This window comes from Leucoraja erinacea, chromosome 6 (assembly GCF_028641065.1).
Source record: "Leucoraja erinacea ecotype New England chromosome 6, Leri_hhj_1, whole genome shotgun sequence".
Lineage (NCBI taxonomy): Eukaryota > Metazoa > Chordata > Chondrichthyes > Rajiformes > Rajidae > Leucoraja > Leucoraja erinaceus.
Window position 1 is genome coordinate 59,651,771 of NC_073382.1, and position 26,033 is coordinate 59,677,803.

The 26,033-nt window shown below is 42.1% G+C and overlaps 1 protein-coding gene across 3 annotated transcripts in view; it reads right to left on the minus strand.

Moving 5' to 3' along the window:
* Nucleotides 1–26,033, minus strand: part of gab2 (GRB2-associated binding protein 2) — a 239,020-nt gene that overhangs the window by 163,902 nt on the left and 49,085 nt on the right. The window contains exon 1 of one of the 3 annotated variants that reach the window (XM_055637178.1): nucleotides 8,975–10,223. The exons of the other annotated variants lie outside the window; for them this stretch is intronic. The gene's annotated coding sequence lies outside the window, so the exon portion shown is untranslated. Of the gene's footprint in view, nucleotides 1–8,974; nucleotides 10,224–26,033 lie in introns of those variants that run through there. 3 annotated transcript variants of the gene reach the window in all.

Sequence of the window (26,033 nt, forward strand, 5' to 3'; positions counted from 1 at the left end):
ACACCAATAGGCAAGGCCCGGGGCAAGGAGAGACACCATCTAATCCAGGAAGAGGTCCGAGCAGGTGTGGAGGAAGAGCATGTGAGCAGGATGGTGGGGCTCAGACAGCAGGGAGCATGGACAAGGTGGGAGAGCATACCGCAGCGCAGGATTATCTGGTCAAACATCATGCAGGCAAACTTCCAGCGCGTCCGGTTCCTTGTCCAAACTGTCTACGATGCCCTACCAAGCCCAGCAAACCTCCACATCTGGGACAAGAGTTAAATACCTTCCTGCCCACTTAGCTCTGGAAGAGGATCATTAGAACATCTCCTCAGCAGCTGCCCAAAGTCTCTTGGCGAAGGTCGCTCTCGGTGGTACCATGACCAGGTGCTCAAGGTGGTTGCTGAGAACATAGCCATTGCCATCGGTAATAGCAAACACCACCACGCCCCAAAGAAATCAATCACTTTTGGCAAAGCTGGAGAGAGACCTCAACCACAACCAAAAACAAGGACGGGCCTCCTCTACACAGCCACTGACTGGCAGCTGCACGTCGATCTGGGCAAACAGCTGAAATTTCCACAGTACATCACAGCAACATCACTCCGGCCAGACATGATCATCACCTCCAAAGTGACAAAACAGCTGATCATTCTGGAGCGGTGAAGACTGGCGAAGAGCGTATTGAAGAGGCTAACGTGAGGAAACGCGTGAAGTACCAGGAACTGGTGGAGATGTGCCAGGGCAGCGGCTGGAAGACATACTATGAGCCCATAGAGGTGGGCTGTAGAGGCTTTGCAGGACGCTCACTCTGCAAAGTCCTCAACCAGTTGGGCATTACGGGGCTGGCAAAGAAGAGGGCCATTCAATCCGCAAGCGAAGCCGCAGAGAAAGCCACTAGGTGGCTTTGATTAAGAGGGCTGATCCGTGGGCGGTTGCTGCTGGGATGCAAGTCGGGGCCTGATCAACCCCGGGTGGGTCGCCTGGGCGAGGGTGTCCGATGTTGTGAGACCCGAAACACCCGATGACCCCAGGTCACATCACTGAGCATGCGTCCCAGCGCATCTAGTGGATGTATCTTACACACTGGCGACACCAATATGACGCCGGCAGTCGCCGAAATAAATCGCCAAGTGGGGCAGGCCCTTTATACTTTCTAATTGCTCTGTAGTTTATTTTCCCCTCAAGTGCCAATCCTCAATTGTCACTTGTGTAAATCCCGCCGAACTGATTCCACTACATTTTACCCTCAACAAGCTGCAAAACAAATCTACTCTGCGAAAAAAAATCTTACCATTCCGTCGAGTTCGTCTAAAACATTAAATGTTCTCTTCCGGTCCTTGAACCATTCACTAATACAACACAATAATACTTTATTAGCCAAGTATGTTTTGTAACATATGAGGAATTTCATTTGCCAAGTCAGTCATCATACAAATAAAAAGCACCAGAACACACAGAGTACATTTTAACATAAACATCCACCACAGTGACTCCTCCACTTTCCTCACTGTGATGGAAGGCGATAAAAAAAGCTCAATCTCTTCCCTTCTTTGTTCTCCCGCGGTCGGAGACCTCGAGCCTTCCGTTGACGGGGCGATCTTACTCCCGCAGTCGACGGTTGGGCCCTCCGCATCGGGGCGTTCAAGCTCCTGCATCGGGGGGGGGGATCTCAGCTCCCCCCTGCCGGAGATCGCACCCCGGGTTGGGGCTGGTTGAACCTTCCGCGTCGTTGGAGCTCCCAACATCTATGGTCTCTACAAGAGACTGCGAGCTCTCGATGGTAAAATCCGCAGACCTCAGTTGGAGCGATCCCAGGCAAGGGTCAACTCCAATGGTAAGTCCACACCCCACGGTGGGCTCAAAGTCAGTACTGAGCGAGGCCATCCTGCTCCACTATGTAAGGCCTCACAGTGACCGGAGATACGACTGGAAAACAATCGCATCTCCGGCAGTGTAAGAGATTGGAAAAAAAAGTTTCCCCCTCCCCCACATAAAACAAACCAGAGAACATTTACACAAACCTTAATTAAAACACACAAAAAATAACACCAAAGACAAAAAAACGGACAGACTGTTGGCGAGACTGCCAATCGTGCGGCGCCCCTATGGTCATTTTCTCTGCTTGACACATGTCAAGGCTGTCAACATTGGGTGAGAGTTGGGAGTGAGAAATTGGGAGAGACGAAGCCCGAGGGCGCGCAGCATCCGAGATCAGGGGGGGGGGGGGGGGGTTAATTTATGCTTTAAATTGTATTACCTATGAATAAGGTTTGGCTAAATTACATTCCTAATTACACTCCAACTTAGTATATTCATGTATGGAAATCAGATTATAATCAAACACTTGGCCCATGTTGACCAACCTGGGTATCACTGCACACCTGGTGCTACTCCTGACCCTGACTCCAGTTGCATACCTTCTCTCATTCCTGACCCTGAGTCCAGCCTTACACCTGGTCCCTATTCTACCCTGATCATAGCTGCTTACCTGCTTAGGTTCCCAGTGCTGAACACTCCCATTGTCCCAGCTTTGACTGCACACCTAGTACTATTCCAGACCTTGATTCTGGATGCACACTTGGCCTTGCCCATCTGCACTGACAATATATCTGGCCCACACATAACGCCCCATATCTGACCCCCTGGACTTAACCTATTACGTTCGTCCACAGGTGCTTATCTAATGCGGTAATAATCTTTTATGGGGCACTTCATGGACAACATTTTGTGTAACTAAATGTGTTACATCCATTGGCTTCCTTGTTATCTAACATGCTAGTTACTTTGTCTATATTATGTTATGTAACATGCTAGTTACTTAGTTCATATTTACCATCTTGCCTTTGCTTATTTGTTCCCGCGATACATTAATCCAAGACTTCTATTTAAAAATATAAATTTAAAGACAGAAATCACCTAATTTCCCTGATTGAGTATGAATATTGATTTCTTTAACATAGAAACATAGAAAATATGTGCAGGCGGAGGCCATTCGGCCCTTCGAGCCAGCACCACCATTCATTGTGATCATGGCTGATCATCCCCTATCAATAACCCGTGCCTGCCTTCACCCCATATCCCTTGACTCCACTAGCCCCTAGAGCTCTATCTAACTCTCTCTTAAATCCCCTCTCTCTCAGTCCCTCTCCCACCAGTGGTACTAACTTCAAAGTCGTCTTGTTGGGTCTCATTGTGTGAGAAGGAAATGCAGATGCTGGTTAAACCGAAGAGAGACACAAAATACTGGATTAACTCCGCAGGATAGGCAGCATCTCTGAAGAGAAGGAATGAGTGACGTTTCGGGTCAGACCCTTCTAAAGGTTTCGGGTTGAGCCCCTTGGAAGGGTCACGACCAGAAACTTTACCCATTCCTTCTCTCCAGAGATGCTGCCTGATCTATGCCGGTCACCAGGGCAAATTCGGCACAGAGACTCTAACGGCAGCGGCGCAATGCTTCCGACACCTCCGATGGCCCGGGACTCTTGCACTGAGGCTGCTCCATGGCTGGAGCTGCAGCGAGTGTCTCGCCAGCCCCGCAAACTCTCGCCAGTCCGGAAAACATTCGCCAGCCCCGGCTCCCCGTCCGCATTTGTCCCCTCCGTTGCTTCTGCTTCCATCCCTCCCTCAGCCCCGGCTCTCCCACACCCATGCAGTTGATATGAGATTTGAAATTCTCATTGATCACAGAATTTCTCACGGCAGAGCATTAGAAATTTGTGATCAGCGTGAGATTTTGTCGAAATGCATGAGAGTTTGCAGCCCTGCCCATGTGCACCAGTTACGATCATTGACAGATTTCATCACCATCTTTTTCCAAGAAAAGATTCAGTTTCTTACATCAAACCTTGTAACTGGAATCTTCGCCTGCACAGCACTTCTGAGAAACAGTTTTTCTTTCCTCTCCAGAACTTTGACATCCTCGCTAGTGCGAGTTGACCAGAATAGAACACAATACTCAACTTGTTGCCAGTTTCATATCACCTTCCTGAATTTGTACTCCAAACATTACATTAATTCAGAATTTAAGGTTTTCTCAACATGCACCACCATTTAGAAAGATCAATGCACAAATACAGAGTGCAGAAAGGAACTGCAGATACTGGTTTATACCGAAGATAGACACAAAGTGCTGGAGTAACTCAGCAGGTCAGGCAGCATCTCTGAAGAAAAAGGATGGGTGACATTTTGGATTGGTACCCTTCTTCAAACTATCTGTCTATCCACAATGCACAGACATACCCTGTTACCCCCAGCTTCAATGCATGTTTTTGGCCTGTGCCATGTAGTCTCAATTATCGTTTGTTTTGAACTCTATAATGTGTTGTGTCCATTATATTCATTTTTTTGTTTAACCTTTTTCTATGGTTTGTAATGGAACTTATTATTTAATTTATGTAAAGCACTTTGGTGTCAATGCGAGTTGACTTAAAACGTGCTATATAAATAAAACTTACTTAAACTAAAATACATAAATTTGTACTTTTACATATTATATTCCCTTTGTCACCCGTCTAACATGCCCTCTTGCAATCTATCACAATCCATCGTAAAACCCCTTTCTCACCGTGCAAGAGTTAACCAGAGTTAAACATCGTGGGAACCTCTTGCGATAACCGTACGGCATTCGTGGACCACCGTGGACTACCGTGGCGCTAACGGCAGGTACTCGTGTAACTTGGTGACTCGGGAGAAAATTCAAACAAGCTTGAATTTCTCCAAGAGTGACTTGTACACTTGTGGTTGAACATTGCAACATTATATGCACGTAGTGGCCAGTGCGATATCCGTACTGACTCTTGCGTGTACCGTGGGAACTCCTGCGAACGGTGAACCCGGAAGCTGGACAGAGGGGACAGAAGGCGAGTAAAAATTGTCTTCTGTGGGATTAAATTAAAAAAAATAAAGATTTGCATCCGCATATGGACATCAACTTATTCATGAGTTATGTTAATGAGATTCAAGAAAATAACTATAATCTTTAAAAGGGACTTTACTGAAAGGTCCCGCAGTTTTATGATCCGTGAGAAATTTTTCACATGTACTTCTTTGAGAGATACAGCTCGGAGTCCTCGCCGACCAGCGATCGATGCCTTTCCGAAGCAGGGTCCGGAACGCTACCAATCAATGTTCTCCAGAGACCCGTGTAAAGGAGTGAACTGCACATGCTGGTTTAAAACGAAGACAGACACAAAAAGCTGGAGTAACTCAGCGAGTCAAGCAGCATCTCTGGAGAAAAATAGGTGATGTTGCGGGATGAGACACATCTTCAGACTCAATTCCGATTAGGATGTCTGAAGAAGGGTTCCGATTCGAATCGCCACCTATTCCTTTTCTCCAGAAATGCTCTTGGCCTGCTGAGTTACTCCAGCATTTTGTCTAACTTGCTGATTCAGACAGTTTTTGATTATCAAGGATTCTGCGCTGACTTTTTACTATGAAACACACGTTGGAAATTTAAACTTGGGCGCAACTAACATCGTCTTCCTACCGTGGGAACTCTTTAACTCAACGGGCAGGCAGCAGTTAATTGTTGCTCCCTTCAGTTTCCCAGGGGGTCGGGACGGGACTGGAGTTGGGAGGGAAAGGTGGGGGAGTCGAGGGAGAGGAGGGGGAGACAGATGGGGGTGTCTTCATTTACTGGCGGCGGGTGTCTGTCACTGAAACAGGCAGGTGAGATTTCACATCCACCTTTTGTGTGCCTCTCTCTCTCTCTCCCTCCCATACAGGCTGAGAGACTGCCTCTGTGAGTGTACATCTCTTTCTCCCCCTCTCCCACACACAGTAAGTCCGAGGTACTGTGCTCAGTCCATCTGTGTCTCCCACATACACAGTAAAACTCTGCTTTGTGTGTGTATATACGTCTCCCCTCATTTCTCTCTCTCCCCCCCACCCCTTTCTTTCTCCCCCTCCCCCACCTCTCTCACCTCTCTTTCTCCCTTTCTCCCCCCCCTCCTCTCTCTTTCTCCCCCCACACACAATAAGACCGATGTATTCTGCTTAGTCTCTCTTCGCTCCCACACACACAGATAGACCAAGGTCATGTGCGCTCTTTCTCTTCCGCCAGTCACCCCGAAGTACATCACACTGCCTCTGTGCCTCTCTCTCTGTCTCTCTCCCCCTCTCTCCTAAGTAATGTGGCATCTTGCTGCAGTAAAGTCACGGCATTAGTACAGGCATGTCTCCAAATGAGCCAATTCAACCAAGGGAGGATATTTATAGTGTGTGAAAAAAAAAGTGACATCATTTGTGCCACGTGATGATTTAATTACACTTGACAGTTTACAATGTTATTCAAAATTTAACGGGAAAGCTCGGGAGACGGACAAGTCACTCACACAAATAACAGAAATGCCGAGTACCGTGGGAACTCTTTGTCTACCCCCCCGTTATATCGTGTGATATCGTGCTAGACCACGACCACTTCACTCTGGTTACATCTTGCGTCAAGTCGCCCCGTGAGAAAGGCCTATAAGGAAATTCTATCCTGCACCGTATGCCCAAGACATTAAAGGAGCTGGTCCTGCCCAGCAACAAACACTTTAGAATATCATTGTTGACCATTTTTTAGTTTGAAAAATAGAATTTTGTCTTCATTTTGTGTCCTGCCCTTAAATCAAATTCTACTGATACTGCATCAGACCAATTGCTCAGTTTCACTAACCACCCTTTGGTGTGGAACTTTATTATTGACTTCTGAAAATCAATATGATAAAACATCTACTGTATTCCCTTCCACAATATTGCTATTAACACTTCAAAAAGTCAAAAAGGACTTGCTTTTAACAGTGTCATGCTGGGTGATCTTTATCAACTCAAATGTATCCATATGTCTACTCCACCCCCCAATTGCTTTTAAAAGCTTCCTAAAAACCAAGGCTAAACTAACTGGTTCATCAATGCCTCAGAAGTACTTGCACTTCTTTAGAACAAAGGTGGTACAAATGCCAGTTCTCTCGGCATCTTCACTATATTGATGGAAGATTGGAAGATTATGGCAAACTTGTAGTCTCCAAAACTACTTCCCTCCCTCTGAACAGCAGTTAAGACTTCAGACAAGAGATACAGCGTGAAAATAGGCCCTTCTGTCCACATAGTCTAAATCGACCAACAATCAACCTGTATATGAGCACTGAAGAAGGGTTTCGGCCCGAAACGTTGCCTATTTCCTTCGCTCCATAGATCTGCTGCACCCGCTGAGTTTCTCCATCTTTTTTGTGTACCTTGTATACGAGCACTACCTGACATACTTGGGATAATTTACAATTTACAGAAGCTAATCAACCTACAAACCTGTACATCTTTGGAATGTGAGAGGAAACCCAAACACCTGGAGGAAACCCAAGCGGTCACAGGGAGAATTTCATGGACTCCATACAGACCACACCCTTGTTCAGGATCGAACCTGGGTCTCTGGCGCTGTAAGGCAGCAACTCTACCACACTCTTCATATAATTGAACCAGATGTGTTGACCTCCTTTGCAACAGAGGTAATTTAGACCTATAAAGGTAATTTAGCTGGCAGCAAGTAATCAGCAACTTAATGCAACCTGCGTTACTCTGAATGACGAGGGAAGCTTGGAGAAAGCTCAAGCCTAGGGTTGCTGAAAGATTATAGAGTTTGTTACAGAAAGTGGTTGGAGCAGGGATCGCTGTATCTTCTAAGTCAAAATTAGCTGCACATTTGTAAAATATGGCATTCTGCTTCAAGGTTACTTTTACTCACCTTCAAATGTCTTGGTAAGCAATCCACTATATCTTCACAATCAGTTCTCATTTTACAGAGAAAAATCATGTTCAAAAATAAATCAGGGGAGGATATGGACAGCATAATCAGAAACAACGTGTTTATACACTCCCTTTAATCTTCAGGAGAAGCAATCAGCATCCAATAGTTTTGGCATCTTTCTTATTGAGCTGGCAAAATTGGCTGTTGAGGTCCATAGGCAGTTCCAGCTAGAGCAAGGTTTCTGAGTACTACCCAATTTTAAAACATAACCAGGACTGAACATTCCTATCTAAAGCCAGACCACTAAGTAGAAGATGGATTATGCATTAATCTTCCCAGTCAGATTTTTGGCATCGTAGTAATGAGCATGGTAGCAGGTCACATTTAGTATTGGCAGCAGGAATGACACGAAAGGAGCAAACACTGATTTTTTTTTGTTCAAGAAGGAACTGCAGATGCTGGAAATTCGAAGGTACACAATTTCAAGAAGGAACCACTGATTTGTTTTTGTGAGTTTAGGTTGCGAGCGAAGATTATCGGAGAAATAACCTGCTTTACTAAAAAACAAGCTTTTTTTTGCACTTTGAAATGTAATCAAGAAATTCCCTAACAGTGAGCACATTCCGTCATGATCAGGGACTTGCACTTATGTGTCTTCCAGACATATCTACGAACAGGACTCACATCAGGTAAACTGATTAGTTCACTGATATTGCTGGTATATAAAAGCAACATTAGTTATCCTGCACCGGCTATATTTCTTTATTATGTCATTACAAGCACATTGAATGGTTGATCAAGGAAACTAAATGATTTACAACAAACTCTAACAAAACCCCCAAGTTCTAGATCAATTTTTAAAATGTTGTTCACTCTGGTTAATACAATTCCAAAAGGGTTCCCAATTTTAATACCTTATTACATTAACACTTAATCATTTCAATGTCCAAGTATATGTTCATTGCACTTCAGAGAAATGGGAGTCCACTCTCATATTTACCACTTAAACATCAGTTTCATTTTAAAACAGCCCGGTTCAGCAGTAAAAGCACAATTGTTCTCTAAAGGAAGGGATTTGTGCCATCTGATTGGCACTAGGTCTTTTACCAATACAAACCAACAGCACAGTCAAGTTTTCGGGTGTTAGTCTGAAGAAGGGTCTTGATGGGAAACATCACCTATCAATGCTCCCCTGAGCTGCCAAGCTGCCTTGAGTTACTCCAGCACTTTGTGTCCTCTTTGGTACATGGCCTTGAGATTTACCTGATAATTCACTCGTCACAGCCCATTCTTTGGATCTTGTAGCGATACACTTCAACTCAAAAGACAGGAGGTTTCAACGGATTCCACTCCACCACTAAATGCCATGCATTACAAGGGGTGAGGCTCAAGATATATTTTCACATTTTCTACTTTTAAATTTTGATGATTATCATTTTTTTTTTCAATGACCAGACAAAATTAAAACATTAGCACTTGGAGAAGTGTGCAGTGGCGGTGCTTTTACTGAAACTAAAGGTGTATGGGAGGAATGACAGCCACATCATCGCCAGCAAGTGCTGCAAACCTCTAATCATCACACATCACGTGGTTCACTGCTTTAGCAGTGCAATGCAAACATGAAGTCTACCCTCCCCCCCTCTGCAAACATTCTGGTTTCAGGCCAAGAGGAGAAGCCTCCTGGCCCAGCCAGTGTATTTAGGAATCAGTTGGGTTATACGCTTCTGCCCTTGCATTGCCAATACCGACCACACAATGTTTAGCTTGTGTTAATTGACCTTAGCTTCTGGTGATTGACAGTTGGAAGAAATAGCACCAGAATTTGTAAATCCAATGGTAATCCAGCAACTCCCTACTGAAGGTAATGTACAGGCAGGATATGAGCTGCAATTTTCCCAATGGAGTACAGCAACAACTTTAAATAGCCAATTGAGTTGAACCACCATAAATTGAGGAAGAAGGGTCCTGACCCAAAACATCACCTATTCTTTTTCTCCAGAGATGCTGCCTGTCCCGCTGAATTACTCCAGCACGGTCTCTTTTCACCATAAAGTGACTCAAATGTGAAGTTTTAGCATACAATCAATGCCTTCAGGATGAAAGGAACAGCAAAAAAGTGGGAAGGATTTTTTTTAAATGAGCAGAATTACAGACGCAATGTAATCTCTCAATTGCCAATTGACGTCTTCTTCACTAATCAGTTTATAAAAGACTCTGTTGCATTGTGCTCAATATCCTTGCAACACTCTCCAAATTAATTTGCATTGTGCATCAACTTTGCCACTTACCTCAGACTTAAGATTCCAGAAGCCAAACGGCAGTTAATGAATGAGATCCTGGAGTCATTCTTGTTTTCACAACTAAATATAGAGACTTGATAGAAGGACCTTGACATAGAATTCAGAAGAATGTGTGAACTGGTTTTATCAATTGACTAACTGACGTCATGGTGCCGATTACATCAGATCAAATGTACCAGGCACACTGTGCAGGCACATTCTTTCTTGCATTAGTGGAGTTTAAACAAGCTTCATACAATCAAAGTGCACTGTAAATCCCAGATTTTAACAGTCTTGTCCTAGGATTAAAACAGAGCAATACCAAACTCATGCTTACATTTTCAGAAATGTAATTACAAAATTCATTGTAAAATAAATCAATAATTAAGTTTATTTGTCAACTTATTTGTCAAATCCCCCCACACCCTCCCCCCACTCGGTTGCTCCACTCCCTCGCCCGGTACTCCCAAGGGTAGTGATCAGTGATCGCTCAGCCTCCCCACTTTCAAAAACGCTCCGCGGCTCTGGGTTCAGACAGAGAGCACCGGCAGATGTGAGCAAGGAACTGAGACCAATTGTCCATGATGTCCGGATCCCAATGCTCAGCGCTTCGTGTTTCGGAGTTGGCTAATGTTATTGATTTATAATTAGCCTGATTTGTAATTAGTTGACAAAACCTTAATTTATTAATCCGGAATATCCAGGGGGATGAGATAGAAACATAGAAAATAGGTGCAGGAGTAGGCCATTCGGCCCTTCAAGCCTGCACCGCCATTCAATATGATCATGGCTGATCATCCAACTCAGTATCCTGTACCTGCCTTCTCTCCATACTTCCTGATCCCTTTAGCCACAAGGGCCACATCTAACTCCCTCTTAAATATAGCCAATGACTGGCCTCAACTAGGGACTAGGGGAGAATACGTGTTCGGCACGGACTAGAAGGGTCGAGATGGCCTGTTTCCGTGCTGTAAATTGTAATATGGTTATATGATTATAACTACCTTCTGTGGCAGAGAGTTCCAGAGATTCGCCACTCTCTGTGTGAAAAATGTTTTCCTCATCTCGGTCCTAAAAGATTTCCCCCTTATCTTTAAACTGTGACCCCTTGTCCTGGACTTCCCCAACATCGGGAACAATCTTCCTGCATCTAGCCTGTCCAACCCCTTAAGAATTTTGTAAGTTTCTATAAGATTCCCCCTCAATCTTCTAAATTCTAGCGAGTACAAACTGAGTCTATCCAGTCTTCCTTCATATGAAAGTCCTGACATCCCAGGAATCAGTCTGGTGAACCTTCTCTGTACTCCCTCTATGGCAAGAATGTCTTTCCTCAGATTAGACCAAACCTGTACGCAATACTCCAGGTGTGGCCTCACCAAGACCCTGTACAACTGCAGTAGAACCTACCTGCTCCTATACTCAAATCCTTTTGCTATGCATGCTAACATACCATTCACCTTCTTCACTGCTTACTGCACCTGCATGCCTACTTTTAATGACTGGTGTACCATGACACCCAGGTCTCGTTGCATCTCTCCCTTTCCTAATCGGCCACCATTCAGATAAAAGTCTACTTTCCTGTTTTTGCCACCAAAGAGGATAACCTCACATTTATCCATATTATACTGCATCTGCCATGCATTTGCCCGCTCACCCAGCCTATCCAAGTCACCTCGCAGCCTCCTAGCATCCTCCACACAGCTAACACTGCCCCCCAGCTTCGTGTCATCCGCAAACTTGGAGATGTTGCATTCAATTCCCTCATCCAAATCATTAATATATATCGTAAATAGCTGGGGTCCCAGCACTGAGCCTTGCGGTACCCAACTAGTCACTGCCTGCCATTGTGAAAAGGACCCGTTTACTCCTACTCTTTGCTTCCTGTCTGCCAGCCAGTTCTCTATCCATAAGTGTAATATTAAAATTACATGCAAGGTGTCAGGCTGTCTGTCACAACATACAGCCCCAATGACCCATTATTTCCTTCAGTTAATTATTGGGAATGTAGCTCTATTGTCATTTGCCAGTCAACTATTATGTTTGTTTACCTCACTGACTATTTCTAACCCACCACCCCCCCCAAATTCCTTTGACAAGTTGAATGGAAATGTCCCCAGTCTCATTGTTTTATTAATTGAACACGTGGATTAACATCCTCAAGGAGTGTAATCAGATGGAAACCGATTCAGATGTGATGTTTAAGAGCTTGTTCAAAGAAGGGGCATATTTTAAAGGAGTGACAGAGATACTTGCAGGGGAATGTGTGAGGAGGTTATTATTTGTCTTTAGTTTTAGCTTGAACCAGGACATCTGAAGATTCAAAGTTTAATATAGTAATTGTGTTGATACTGACTCCAAACAGCCACGTAATGAATATCATCCATTCCGGAGGTTTTATTTTTATGATGCCATTTAAACTTCACTTCGATTTCAATCGCTTCAATGTAAAAGTAATTGGGAGTGGGGAGCATTGAAACAAAAATTTGCCCTCTGCACATATTAACTGTAATATAATAATGTATGCATGTTGGTAGGTGCAATCAAAACAAAGATCTTTTTTTTATCATTGTTGTGTTATGAATACCACAGAAAATATTATGTACTCTCAAGATCACATTAAATAGAATAATATTGCTTCAATATACAGTTATTGGATTTTGCATTTTGGGAAAGTCCAAGCTGACAGGAACACAGCAAAATACTGAAAATATTGGGGGTGAAAATGACTTCAAGCCAGTTTGTTAGAAAAATGAAGGAAATGGTAACAAAATACATACAGCTGAGCTGAGTATAATTTTATGGATGAGAAATTGTGTTCAACCAATTGATGACTTCTTTGACAAAGTAACTAGCATGTTAGATAACAAGGAAGCCAATGGATGTAGCAAATTTTGTTATACATAATTTGGTCCGTGAAGTGCCCCATAAAAGATTACCGCATTAGATAAGCACCTGTGGACTTGAATGCAAGTCCAGGGGATCAGATATGGGGCTTTATGTGTGAGCCAGATATATTGTCAGTGCAGAGGGGCTAGGAGCAAGGCCAAGTGTGCATCCAGAGTCAAGGTCTGGAATAGTACTAGGTGTGCAGTCAAAGCTGGGACAATGGGAGTGTTCAGCACTGGGAACCTAAGCAGGTAAGCAGCTATGATCAGGGGCCAGGTGTAAGGCTGGATCCAAGGTCAGGAATGAGAGAAGGTATGCAACTGGAGTCAGGGTCAGGAGTAGTACCAGGCATGTAGTGAGACCCAGGTTGATAAACATGGGCCAAGTGCTTGATTATAATCTGATTTCAATACTTGAATACACTAAGATCATTCATGTGCTACATTAATGTTGATCAGAGCCTGGCTCTACTGTGGAATGTAATTACGAATGTAATTTAGCCTAACCTTATTCATAGCTAATCCAATTTAAAGCATAAATATTGCATTCAAGTGTAAGTTAACAGACTCGCTTTAGTATGCAGCAGATTGCACAATTTCAAGTTGAAAAATGCAAAAGCTCCCCCCTCCCCCCTCGGTCGTTACGCTCCCTCGGGCTTGGTCTCTCGCAATTTCTCACACCCAACTCTCACCCAATGTTGGCAGCCCGGATGGTAGTAAAATTAGCGAAGTACATAATTGCTTGCCGATACATTTTCTATCAGTCCCAATCAAAGATCTTATAGCGGAGCAAGATAGGCCACTCCTGTGAAATGCAATGGGCTGACATGTAGTACGCTACGGAGTGGATCCTGGGCATTTTTCCCCGCCCATTTTTGTAACCTACCCGACCCGACTCGCAGTGTAATCAACATTGTGGAGGAGCAGTTTGTGTGTGTGATATAGGGTTAGATTCATAATTCTGTTAGTTCATAATTCTGTTAATTCTTGTCAAGAATAAAATTTGACTCTGGTAATTGTCTTTTTTTAATGTTTTTTAAATCATTTCTTTTTAAATGGCTCATAAGCTGTGTTTGATTTGATTTTGTAGTAACCTACCCGACCCGACTCACAGGGTAATCAACGTTGCGGGGGAACAGTTTTTGTGCGTGATATAGGGTTAGATTCATAATTCTGTTAGTTCATAATTCTGTTAATTCTTGTTAAAGAATAAAATTTATATATTTAGACTGGTAATTTTCTTTTTTAATGTTTTTTTAATAATTTCTTTTTAAATGGCTCATATGCTGTGTTTGAGTTGATGAACTTTATTTCAGACTAGACAAGGGACAATAAATAATAAACATTGTAAACCTCCCCGCAACTTCACTCTGGTGTCTTGGCCGTGCTGATCCGGGCCATGCTCCCCGCACGCTGTGGAATCTTTTCGCTTTTATTGTGATTTATTTGTCTTTTCTTACCTTTCCTCCTTAACGGGGAATCTGAAGAAAGACAAGTCAGGTCGCCTACATTGGCGATTGGAACAATTTACCACATAGCACTAGGCAACACTGGTAGATGTGGACGGCATGGTCAAAGTCAAAGACCAGGTTGAAGTTACGAGAGCGGAGGCAGAAGCAAAGATCCGTTCTTTGGCCGGAAGAAAGATGGCGGAACAAGATGGCGGAGGCTGGTTGCTAAAATGGGTCCTATAATCACCCATGAATCTGCCCATGACCGTACTACGTTTTTTGCGTAGGAGTAGGCCATCTTGCTCGGCTATAAGATCTTTGGTCCCAATAGTTCAGATGAGCCTCAAATTTTAGTTTAGTTTAGAGATAGCATGTGGAAACGGGCCCTTTGACTCATGGAACCCATGCCAATTAACGATCACCCGTACACTAGTTCTATGCTATCCCCGTTTCACATCCTACACACTAGGGACAATTTACAGAGACCAATTAACCTACAAACCAGCACATATTTAGAAGTGTGGAAGGAAACCTGTGCACCCCGGTAAAAACCCACATGGTCACAAGGGGAACGTGCAAACTCCACACAGACAGCACCCGAGGTCAGGATCGAATCTGGGTCTCTGGTGTTGTGAGACAGCAACTCTCCCACTGTGCCAGTGTGCCGCTCCGAATTGCAGAACCCGAACATTGATAATGGCATGGAAATAACCTGCAGTGCAACCTTCAACAAACTCTTATTAGCAAAGGAACATAAATTACTGACGTCTGTTTCCAAACCAATAAAGTGCTTTGACAAGTTTAATCTGCAATGGATCTGACAGCATTCAGAGTTTAAGGAAAATGATTCATTACTTCTGTGAGGCAGAGTTACAATGACGTAATTTTACCCTTCAAAATACATAGATAAAAAAATCAATAATCTCCTTTTTTGTTAAAAATATCATAGTGTACTCATTAGAACGCATTTTCACCTTAATCTTTACTGACATTGATGAAAAAAATCAGTCAGTAAATTTACGGTGAGAATGTGAACATGATTCAGATTATTTATTCTCCAAAGAATCTTTTCATATTTGGGCTAAAATTCATAACTGTATTGCAGCTCACATTTTTGAATCATTCCAGCCTGGTTAAGAGTCAAGAGGTATTTACGCTTGCATTTGACGCATAATCACTCTGAACCCTTCAGGAGATGGCTCAACTTGAAACAAAAAACTTGAGTCAAGTCAAGAGTTTTTTAAAATAAATAAATAAACGATAAGAATAGAATGTCAAAAATAATGCCCCCAAGTCTATATACTTTGGAGTCTATTTGGAAGTTGTAGTGTTCAATAGCCTGATGGTTGTAGGGAAGAAGCTGCTTCTGAACTTGGACGTTACAATTTTCAGGATCCTATTCCATCTTCCCAATGGCAAGGGTGAACTGAGAGAGTGGTCATGGTGGTGTGGGTCTCTGAAGATGCTGGCTGCCTTTTTGAGGCAATGAATCTTGTAGATCCTTTCAATGGTGGAGAGGTGATTACCCGTGATGGACTGGGCAGTGTTCACCATTTTTTTGCAATCTTCTTCGTTCCTGTGCTTTCGAGTTGCCAAACCAGGCCGTGAAGCGACCAGTCAATGCGCTCTCTACTGTACACCTGTAGAAGTTCAAGAGTGGACTTGTTGACATTCCGAATCTCCTCAATCCTCTAAATTGAGGCATCAATGGACTTTCTTTATGATTGCCTCAATGTGCCGGGTCCAGAACTTCAGAGATATGCATGCCCACGAATTAAAAACTTTCAATTCTCTCCACCTCCAGCCCATCGATGAAGACAGGTTTGTGGATCCCTGTCGTTCCTCTTCCAAGGGACCCTCAGCTGCTGAGCCTCCCAGAAAACATCCTCCTTAAAACCAGCTTGTTTGGCCAAGCCAACCTATTTCTTCCGACCTAGCTGGTGAATGTTGTAGAGTACAGGGATCTAGGAGTACAGGTACATGGTTCAAGAAAGTGGGGTTACAGGTAGATAGGATGGTCAAAAAACCTTTTGGCACATTGGCCTTCATCAGTCAAGAGTATTGAAGATGGACAGTTATACAAGATGCAGGTGATACATTTAGAGTATTATGTTCAGCTTTGGTCACCATATTATAGGAAAGATGTTGTTAAGCTGGAAAGGGTGCAGAGAAGATGTATGAAGATGTTGGCAGGACTCGAGGGCCTAAGCTTGAGGGAGAGGTTTTAGCAAGCCAGGACTTCATTCCTTGGAGCGCTGGAGGATGAGGCAGTGTACACAAATCATGAGAGGAATAGATTGGGTAAATGCACAAAGTCTTTTACCCAGAGGAGAAGAATCTAGAACCGGAGGGCATAGGTTTAAGGTGAGGGGGGAAAGATTTTATAGGAACCTGAGGTATAACTTTTTCAGACAAAGGTGGTGGGTGTATGAAGCAAGCTGCCAGAGGAGGTGATTGATGCAGGTACTATTGCAGTGTTTAAGAAACATTTAGATGGATTGGATAAGTTTAGAGGGATATGGGCCAAACGTCTGCAGGTGGGACTGGTGTAGATGGGGCATGTCGGTCGGTGTGGGCTATTTGGGCCGAAGGGCCTGTTCTCACGCTGTATGACTATGACTCTACGCCTGTTGTGGTCATGTGATCGATGTTGCAACAATAATTTCCCAAGAAAGAAAAAGTATCCGCTCTTGAACATAACGATAGATTGAATGCCATTCTTATCTTGAATTGTTCGAAAGGTGTATTAACTGAAGAGTTTCATCCATGCACAAAATCCCGGAAGTCTGATAAAGTCTGAAACTTGCAGCCTGAATAGCTTCAAACTACCATTTGTTTTGTGGCAAGAGTGGTTACGAGAAAGGTGTCTGTGTACGCACAACTTCCTCTATCCTCTCATAAATCATCTTCTAAAATGATTTGTACAAGTGCTTATGCTTTCAAGTCCAAGTAACTCCAACAACACTAACGCAGCAATTGCAGCAACTTATGATTACACCTGTTCAGCGTGGGTTTATCTACAGTTAGCTTCTAAATACATTTTGAACATCTAACATGTTGTTGCCAGTTCATCATTACATTTACAAAAAACAAATAGGCCAAAATAAACTTTTTATCAGCATAAAAAAAAATACTTGTCCCTATTGTAATCCTGTTTAGTCTTTTTGTAATTATGAACAACAAATGTAGAAAGCAACAGAATTGTGCAACATTTGGACAATAGCAACTTCATTGATATTACAGCACAGTAGGAAACATCACTACAGGCATGTAGACCAACCATCAGAACCTCAGATACCCTCATGCCTTTGCAGACACAAGACCAATCAGCAGCAGTAATATTACAAGTACGTTTCTGCCCAATCGGCCAAGGATCCACCTTGCTATACTTTAAATATACAACGGTATGCACAATTTTGAAAAATCTCTTGCTATGTTGGAAGGGTATTTCATAAACTTGCTTTACTGTTGAATTGGATTTCTCATTTTAACTGGATAAATCTCTTTGCTCGTGCAATTTCCATGTTCATACATTGTAGGACCAGAATTAGGCCATTCGGCCCATGAAGTCTACACCGCCATTCAATCATGGATGATCTATCTTTCCCTCCCACCCCCATTCTCCTGCCTTCTCCCCATAACCTCCAACACCTGTACTATTCAAGAATTTATCAATCTCCACCATAGAAATATCCATTGACTTGGCCTCCACAGCCTTCAATGGCAATGAATTCCACAGATTCATCACCCTCCGACTAAAAAACTTCTTAATCTCCTTGCTATAGGTACATATTTTTATTCTGAGGCTATGCCCTCTAGTCCTAGACTCTCCCATCACTGGAAACATCCTGTTCACATCCACTCTATCCAGGCCTTTCACTATTCGGCAAGTTGTAATGAGGTTTACCCCCTCATCCTTCTAAACTGTAGCAAGTACAGGCCAAATGCCGTCAAATGATCATAATATGTTAACTCAATCATCCCTAACAATCTCTTTTAGATTAACATGTATTAGTTTTCCCTCTTGATAATTAATCTATTTTGTTACTACCCAGAACAACAAATCAGCTACTTAAAATATAATTTGTAATTGGTGTTTTACGATTGAACAATTATTAATGGTGGCTTAAGCCATTAACTTTAAAATAATTCCCATGGAAACCCCACAAATATTTTCTTAAATTATTTCCAAAACCTTCTCTTGCATGCCTTGCGTAATTCCTCTCATTATGTGGCATTTTCCCAAAATGTTGTTCTGTCAACTCCAAATTCAGGACTGAACATGACCTAATAGTAACACATCAGCCATATTTCTCTTACTTCTATGTATGTGAGCCAAGACTACAGGCTAGACAACTACTTTGTGTCTGTTCGGATTATGTGCAGCGTAATTCACTTGGAGGTTCTCTTTTTAGAGAGAGCCACTGTCTTATGAAACAGTCCCATGAAGTCTGGAAAATGTTATAACGGTAGCAGCGCAGTTGAAAACTAATTGTGCGTGCATTATTGATTTATTTGCACTTAAAAAAAAAACTGGATGATGGAAGTCCCCTACCTTCCAACACATGACATCAATATCGGGTAGTCCGTGGCTTACTGAGGCTGTGAGCGTGTGGTTGACCATCAAGGTCGCAAGCTGATTAAAACCATCCCTCGAGGAGTAAAATAAGCATATGCCAGCTTGCTGTTAATTCCTTTAAAAGCCCTTACATAGTGACAATATTGGATACATGTGTTGTTTTAACAATATTTAGAAAAAGAAACCTTAAAACAGTGTAATTTGCTGATTAATCAACAATTCGTCAACGCTATTGATCGTCACGTCAAAATGGGCTTTGTTGTAACCCCACTTGACAGTAGCATCTTCCCCTCTGCATTCACTTCAAGCTTGATCTTGCTACTTAAAAAATGATGGTGCCTGTTCAGGTTTGAGAGCCTGCCAATGTTGCAGCTGACCTTGTACAGTCTCATGTCATTGACAGGGGAGAGGGGAGAGGGGCACAGGAGATTATTGATTTTTGGAACCTCCTACATAAATGGCTTTAAAAGGAAACTTTTCCTGAAAATTAGTCACCGAGGCATAGGAGACTTGTTATCCTTTTCCAGCAATTCTCTATATAGATTCACATAACTATTCCCCCCCCTCCAAATTCCCACACACACAAAAGCACACTTAATGCCAACTATGCTTGCTTCTATGTTTAGAAAGGGTTCAATATTCCAAGCTGCTTTCGCAAAAGCAGATAATTCACTTGGAGGTCCTTCAGTCTGAATAGTCCCATGAAGTCCCAACCCGAAAAACGTCACCTAGTGAACATTCTCCATTAGATGCTGCCTTAACCAGAGTTTCTCCAGAACTTTGGACTTTAGAGATACAGCGTGGAAACAGGCCCTTCAGCCCATCGATTCTGCGCCGACCAGCGATCACCCTGTACACTTTCAATATCTTGCACACTAGGGACAATTTATTGTTCTACCAAAGCCAACTAACCTGCAAACCGGTATATCTTTGGGGTGTGGGAGGAAACAGGAGTACCTGGAGAAAACCCATGCAGTCACAAGGAAAACGTACAAACTCTGTACAGACCCGCATTCAGGATCGAACCTGGGTGCCTGGCACTGCAAGGCAGCAACTCTACCGCTGCGTCACCCTTTGTGCCGACACTTTGTGTCTTTTATGTAATCCAGCATCTGCATTCCTTGTTTCTGCAGACAATAGTTGCTCATGTTATAAGATGGTCCATTAACACAGTGGGCATATAAAATGACACGGGTCAAATACAAATCAAGAAATAAATTGCAGTGGTGTTATCAAATTAAACATTTACTTTTAGCAATTCTATATATAGATTCACATAACTATTCCTTGCAGCATTAAATAATGATTTTCCAATTATGAAATGTGAACCAAGAATTTTTTTTTTGTTTCTCTGTGTTTTTTTTAAATATTAATTTTATTAGAAGCAATTGCACAAGGAGAAAGTAATCGACATAATTATACAATTTTCATACAGCTTCCGTTTTAATATTTTATAAACTAATAAGTAAATTGGAAAAAGGAAAAAAGGAAAGAAGGGAAAGGAATTTAGCTAACAATGCTCTAGCCATTGGGCAGACCTACTAAGTAACATATGGTGTACCTTGGGTATGGCACCACTCTGAGTCTCAGTAATGGGTGCACATCATCTCCTGTTGCAAACAATTAATTTAGATCAAAAACACAGATGCTTATAAAGGTGTACAATCTGTTGAAAAATTCTGCTACAGTTCCAGATATTATGCAGCACGGTGCACACAGTGAAAAGAAAGTGTCAACATTTTCCCCATGTGTCAGCTGCTCTTTTGTATCCACATGGGAGTTACCCGAGCCAATTAGCCGTTTGGTTTACAAGCTTACACATTGATGACACTCTTGTTTTCTGGAAGAGGATGCAGCATATGACCGGTGACATTGGCCCGGTTATAATGTCATTCAACCAGCTGAGCATCATCTGCGAGGCGATACACTTGACAGAACTAATAATTGCCAGGCAAACTTCATTGTCAGTCAGTTCATTCTCTGAAAGCCTGCTGTCCGAATAGAGGATTTAATCAAAGGGACAAGTTGAACTCCCTGATCTGTCGTAACATGCCCTCAAGTAATACAAAATGTGCAATTGACCCGAGGTGTCCAGAAGTATTAAACAAATTACTGCAAATATCTTTCGTTCCAAGCTACATTAATAATTTTCAAAAGATAGACTGGTAAAATTCATTATAGCTGCCATCTTATATTATGTGACTACAATTATTTCTAAATTCACATACAAAACACAAAGTACTGGAGTAACACAGCAACTGCAGTAGGCAGCAACTGTGGAGGCGATATTTCAAATCAGGACCCTTCCAACATGGTGCAGAGTTTCTCCAGCACTTTTGTATTTTGCTCAAGATTGTAACATCTACAGTTCATTGTGTATCTAATTTCTCATACTCATTTTACATTTCAGTTGGGCGTGCAGGAAAATGACACAATGGTCTACTGCTCACTCTCACAGGTTTAGCTTTGTAGAGACAAACTAACAGAGCCCAGCTACTTCTGAGAGGGAATAACATCACTCATGTCTGCGAGGTGCTCTGCATATTCCTAAAAAGAGCCCAATAAACAAAAGCAGGATGTATGAACGAAACAAACATATAATTCTTAACGAAGGCTTTTGTAATAATCCAAGTTATTTTGTAACAGAATTACAATCTATCATCTCCTCAAGAACGAGACTGTGTTCAGTGCAGAAGACAATCTCTGTTAAGACAAATATTAGTGGCTGTCAAAATAGTGTTTTTAAAGACGGAAGTAAGCATATTGGTTATTGCAGAATGCATCAGTCAAATGGTGAGCTGAGTTTAAAAAAAATAATACAAGTATTCCAGTAAACATACTTTTTGAAACAGTAGATCAGGTGCTCGAGTATTCCCAGGATTTTGTTTTATTACAGGCTTCCAGAATTTTGCATTTGGTTTTGAAATGTGGTTTGTAGCTGAACTATGCAATGGTTGTATACCATCGGCAATAGATCTCCTATTCACTATGATGGCATTCAAGCTCAAATGAACAACCTCATAATCCCCAAAGTTTATAAATAACAGATCTGAGACGGGAGTGTTTATTGTCCACTTAATAGCTATCATGCTTCTAACTGTGGCCTCACTTTTGCTTAATTTTAGTCAGTGAGAAGATACACAATTAAGGCAAATGGCCAAAGGATAAAAAATGTTGTTGTTAACCATCACTGCTCATAGGAGATTTTTCTTAAAAAGTAATCCCAATTCCATTCCATATTCCTCTGGTCACTTCTCGCAAGAAAACAATTCTGGGAATAGTTCCTTGGCAGGTTGAAAAATTGGTCTTGGGATGGCATCAAGTTGAATTTTAATCAAGTACTTCTTTAAGTGACATGCAAACTGAACATCTGAAACCATAGAAATCTGTTCCTGCACAGTTCCAAGCAGTTTCATCCATGACACTTTATGAAGGATTTTAAACAGCACCTGCTGATGACAGTCAAGACGATCAGAACAGAATTAGAACAGATCAGAAGACGAACAGAATTAAACATTTCAGATCCGATTATTAACTGAAAATATATTTTTTTAATTTGCTCTTCAGATGCTGACTAGGCATTTTCTTCATTTCAATGTGTGAGATTTTAATACCAGGGACAAAGCATCTGAAGTGCCACTCTGTCAACATTAAGCACATAGCATACTACTATTTTATTCCCTCTTCTTATGGCTCACCCTGGATTGAGTATGTTTTCCTATTAGGAAATTAAACACGTAGGCCAACTGACATGAGACCTGGCAACACTTTGAATTGGGTTCCCAGGTATAATAAACTTTACCAATGATTGATGATATTTATTAAGATTAACAATATTTGATTTTTCACCATCACAACATCAATTACTGCATTTTCCAGAAATACTCATCTTGATCAATGTCCCTGTCAACATTTAATATTGGCTTAGATTAAAGGATCGTGGTAAACTCTACACTGATCTTAACGGGCTCATCAAACTTCCTTCTGTTTCTCAGCGAGTAAATAGCTCTACAAATAAGAGGAGTAAGTGTATTCAGTACTCAACTGTGGTCCAAACAGTGCACTCATTACCTTTGCAATAGCCAGTTCCCTTCCTAATTTTGTACAGAATGTTAATATTGCACTTTGTATACGAGTACAAGCATGTCCCCCTCTAAAGCAGTCCGTAATCACTTTTTATTCCAAAAAAATAATCACAGTTTTTCAATTCTTCATGCCATAGAACTGTACTCCCCTCAACTTGTGTTCTTGATGATGTTGATAACATCAGTAAATCTGGCTACAATACTTTTAATTCTCCATTAAAGTTGTTAATAAAGTTTGCTAAGAGTTTAGACTCGTTGCTAAGAGTTTACTGTTACTGTGTTTTTTTTGTTGTTTTTGTTTTTTAAAATAGGTGCAGGAGGAGGCCATTCGGCCCTTCGAGCCAGCACCGCAATTCATTGTGATCAAAGCTGATCATCCCGTATCAATAACCCGTGCCTGCCTACTCCCCATATCCCTTGACTCCACTAACTCCTAGAGCTCTATCTAACTCTCTCTTAAATCCACCCAGTGATTTGGCCTCCACTGTCCTCTGTGGCAGGGAATTCCATAAATTCACAACTCTCTGGGTGAAAAGGGTTTTTCTCACCCGTCTTAAATGACCTCCCCTTTATTCTAAGACTGTGACCCCTGGTTCTGGACTCGCCCAACATTGGGAACATTTTTCCTGCATCTAGCTTGTCCAGTCCTTTTATAAGTTTCTATAAGACCCCCCCCCCTCATCCTTCTAAACGCCAGTGAATACAAGCCTAGTCTTTTCAATCTTTCCTCATATGACAGTCCCGTCATCCCAGGGATCAATCTCGTGAACCTACGTTGCACTGCCTCAATCACAAGGATGTCCTTCCTCAAATTAGGAGACCAAAACTGTACACAATACTCCAAATCTATTCATCATCATTAGAACAGCACAGAGGTGCAACGGAAGAGTTGCTGTCTTACAGCGCCAGAGACCCAGAGAGAGTGGTGTATCTCTGGAACTCTCTGCCACAGAGGGTAGTTGAGGCCACATTGGCTATATTTAAGAGGGAGTTAGATGTGGCCCTTGTGAGGGGATCAGAGGTATGGAGAGAAGGCAGGTACCTGTGATTGCTGAGCTTTTTGATCCCATTGCCCAGTTTCATCTTAAATGGTTTGGCTAGGTTAAATGGCCTACTCCTGCACCTAATTTCTAAATGTTTCTAGCCCAGGTTTGAAACTCCAGGGACTGTCTGCACGGTGTCCATATATTCACCCTGTGATTGCGTGGGCTTTTTCCCATTGCTCCAGTTTCTTCTCACAGGTTTGTAGATTAATTGGCTTTGGTAAAGCTGTAAAGCGTACTTGTGTATGAGGTGATTGCTGGTCGGCGCGGAATCTGTGGACCAAAGGGCCTGTTCCCATGTTGTATCTCTAAACTCTAAATCTTTCTTCCCCATTTTGTTGGTCAGACAACCACCATTGCTTATGCCCCCTCCCCCTACCACCCAACTGACCCTGTTGAATTGCTATCCTCAAATGCATTAGCTCTTATCAAGTATAATAACCTTTCAGGTGGCACCTTAGTGAATAGCTTTTGGAAAATCAAATGCATCTCAGCAGGTTTCCCATTACCTACACTAGAACTACATCCTCAAATGTGTGGACATATTTGAATTCATTCCTATAATAGAATCAACCCTACTTAGTTGTATTATCTATTATCTATATATTATATTACTAAAAGTAAGATCTTGACCGCTTTTGACTCACTGCGATGTGATTTCCGAGAAAACGCCGCCACTTCTGGCTGTCATTTTTGGCCACCTCACTCAGAGCCCCCCTCCGCCGGACTGGACTGGAGGATTTTTCCCATCGATTAAAAATCAGAGAGAGATATTAATGTTTTTTTTTTTTTAAATCGCCATTCTCTCTGCTGCCCCCGCTGGTGGGAGGGACTATAAAACCCGGAAGTGGTGCGCCTCACTCAGTCTCTGCAAAATGGAGGAAGCGAGAGGGCCACGTCTGTCTGAGCTCTGAATAACACTGAACACATGTCCACTCAACTGTGAGTGCCCTTATTGTGGTTTGAAAATGAAAATATGGTTAGTTTGAAGTAAAAAGGCACTGCATATTGTTGTTTGGGGGTTTTGGGTTGAAGTAAAATGGCACTGCAAATGGTTGTTTGGGGGGGTTGTGTTGAAGTAAAAAGGCACTGCAGCAAGCACATACACCTATGGAATTCAACATAATGTTTTTTGCCAATAATTGAGGAATTGCCAGACCACCCAATTCATACAACGCTGCTATTTGATTCTTTTTACATTTATGAATTAATTCAGGTTACAGTTTACTGTTGATTTGTCTTCATTTAACTTTGTTAAAACCAGACTAAAAATTGTCTCACTACCTGGAAGCAATGCCAACCTGAATGACAAAACCACCTTGGCCATGCTATGTAGCTTAGTTGTACCTTAGCCTAGCTATAAATTTGAATACTAGAAATTCCATGGATTTTATCCCCCCAAATGGCTTGTGTCTCGTTTTTTTGCTTTCACTGGCAGTTTAACCCAGGGGCAGGCATACAGAGGACCGTTCTTTAACTTGCCTGTAACTACTGTTAAACTTCAACTCATGCTACCCTTTCTCTCAAAGGACTAGATGTACTGGCTCAAGCAGATCTACTGGACAGACTTTAAAAATTCAAGCCCCTCTAAACCTTTCACATCAAGGCAACCCCAGTTAATACCGGGTCTGTTTGGTGGCATGCAGTGATCCCCAAAAAATGATCACCCTTTTACCCATTTTTAAGGTCTACTGAAATAATTGACTTTGAAAGATCTTCCAGGAATTCCTCCCTCATCAAGACCATAATGGTGTCCTTGATCAATATTAAGGTTATACATACGCTTACACATCCACTCCATTGAACCCAGAGTCAACATCTTGAAATATTGAGTTGCCAATCCTGACTAACTTTCAGCCATATCTCTACAATTGCAAAATATCCTTTGCTTTTCATATTCAGAATCCTCACATTTAAAATGTTGTCCAACCTTGCATTTATCCCAGATTTAAGTTAACCTATGTTGTCTGCTGAACTAGCTTTGTATTCCTTTTACATTT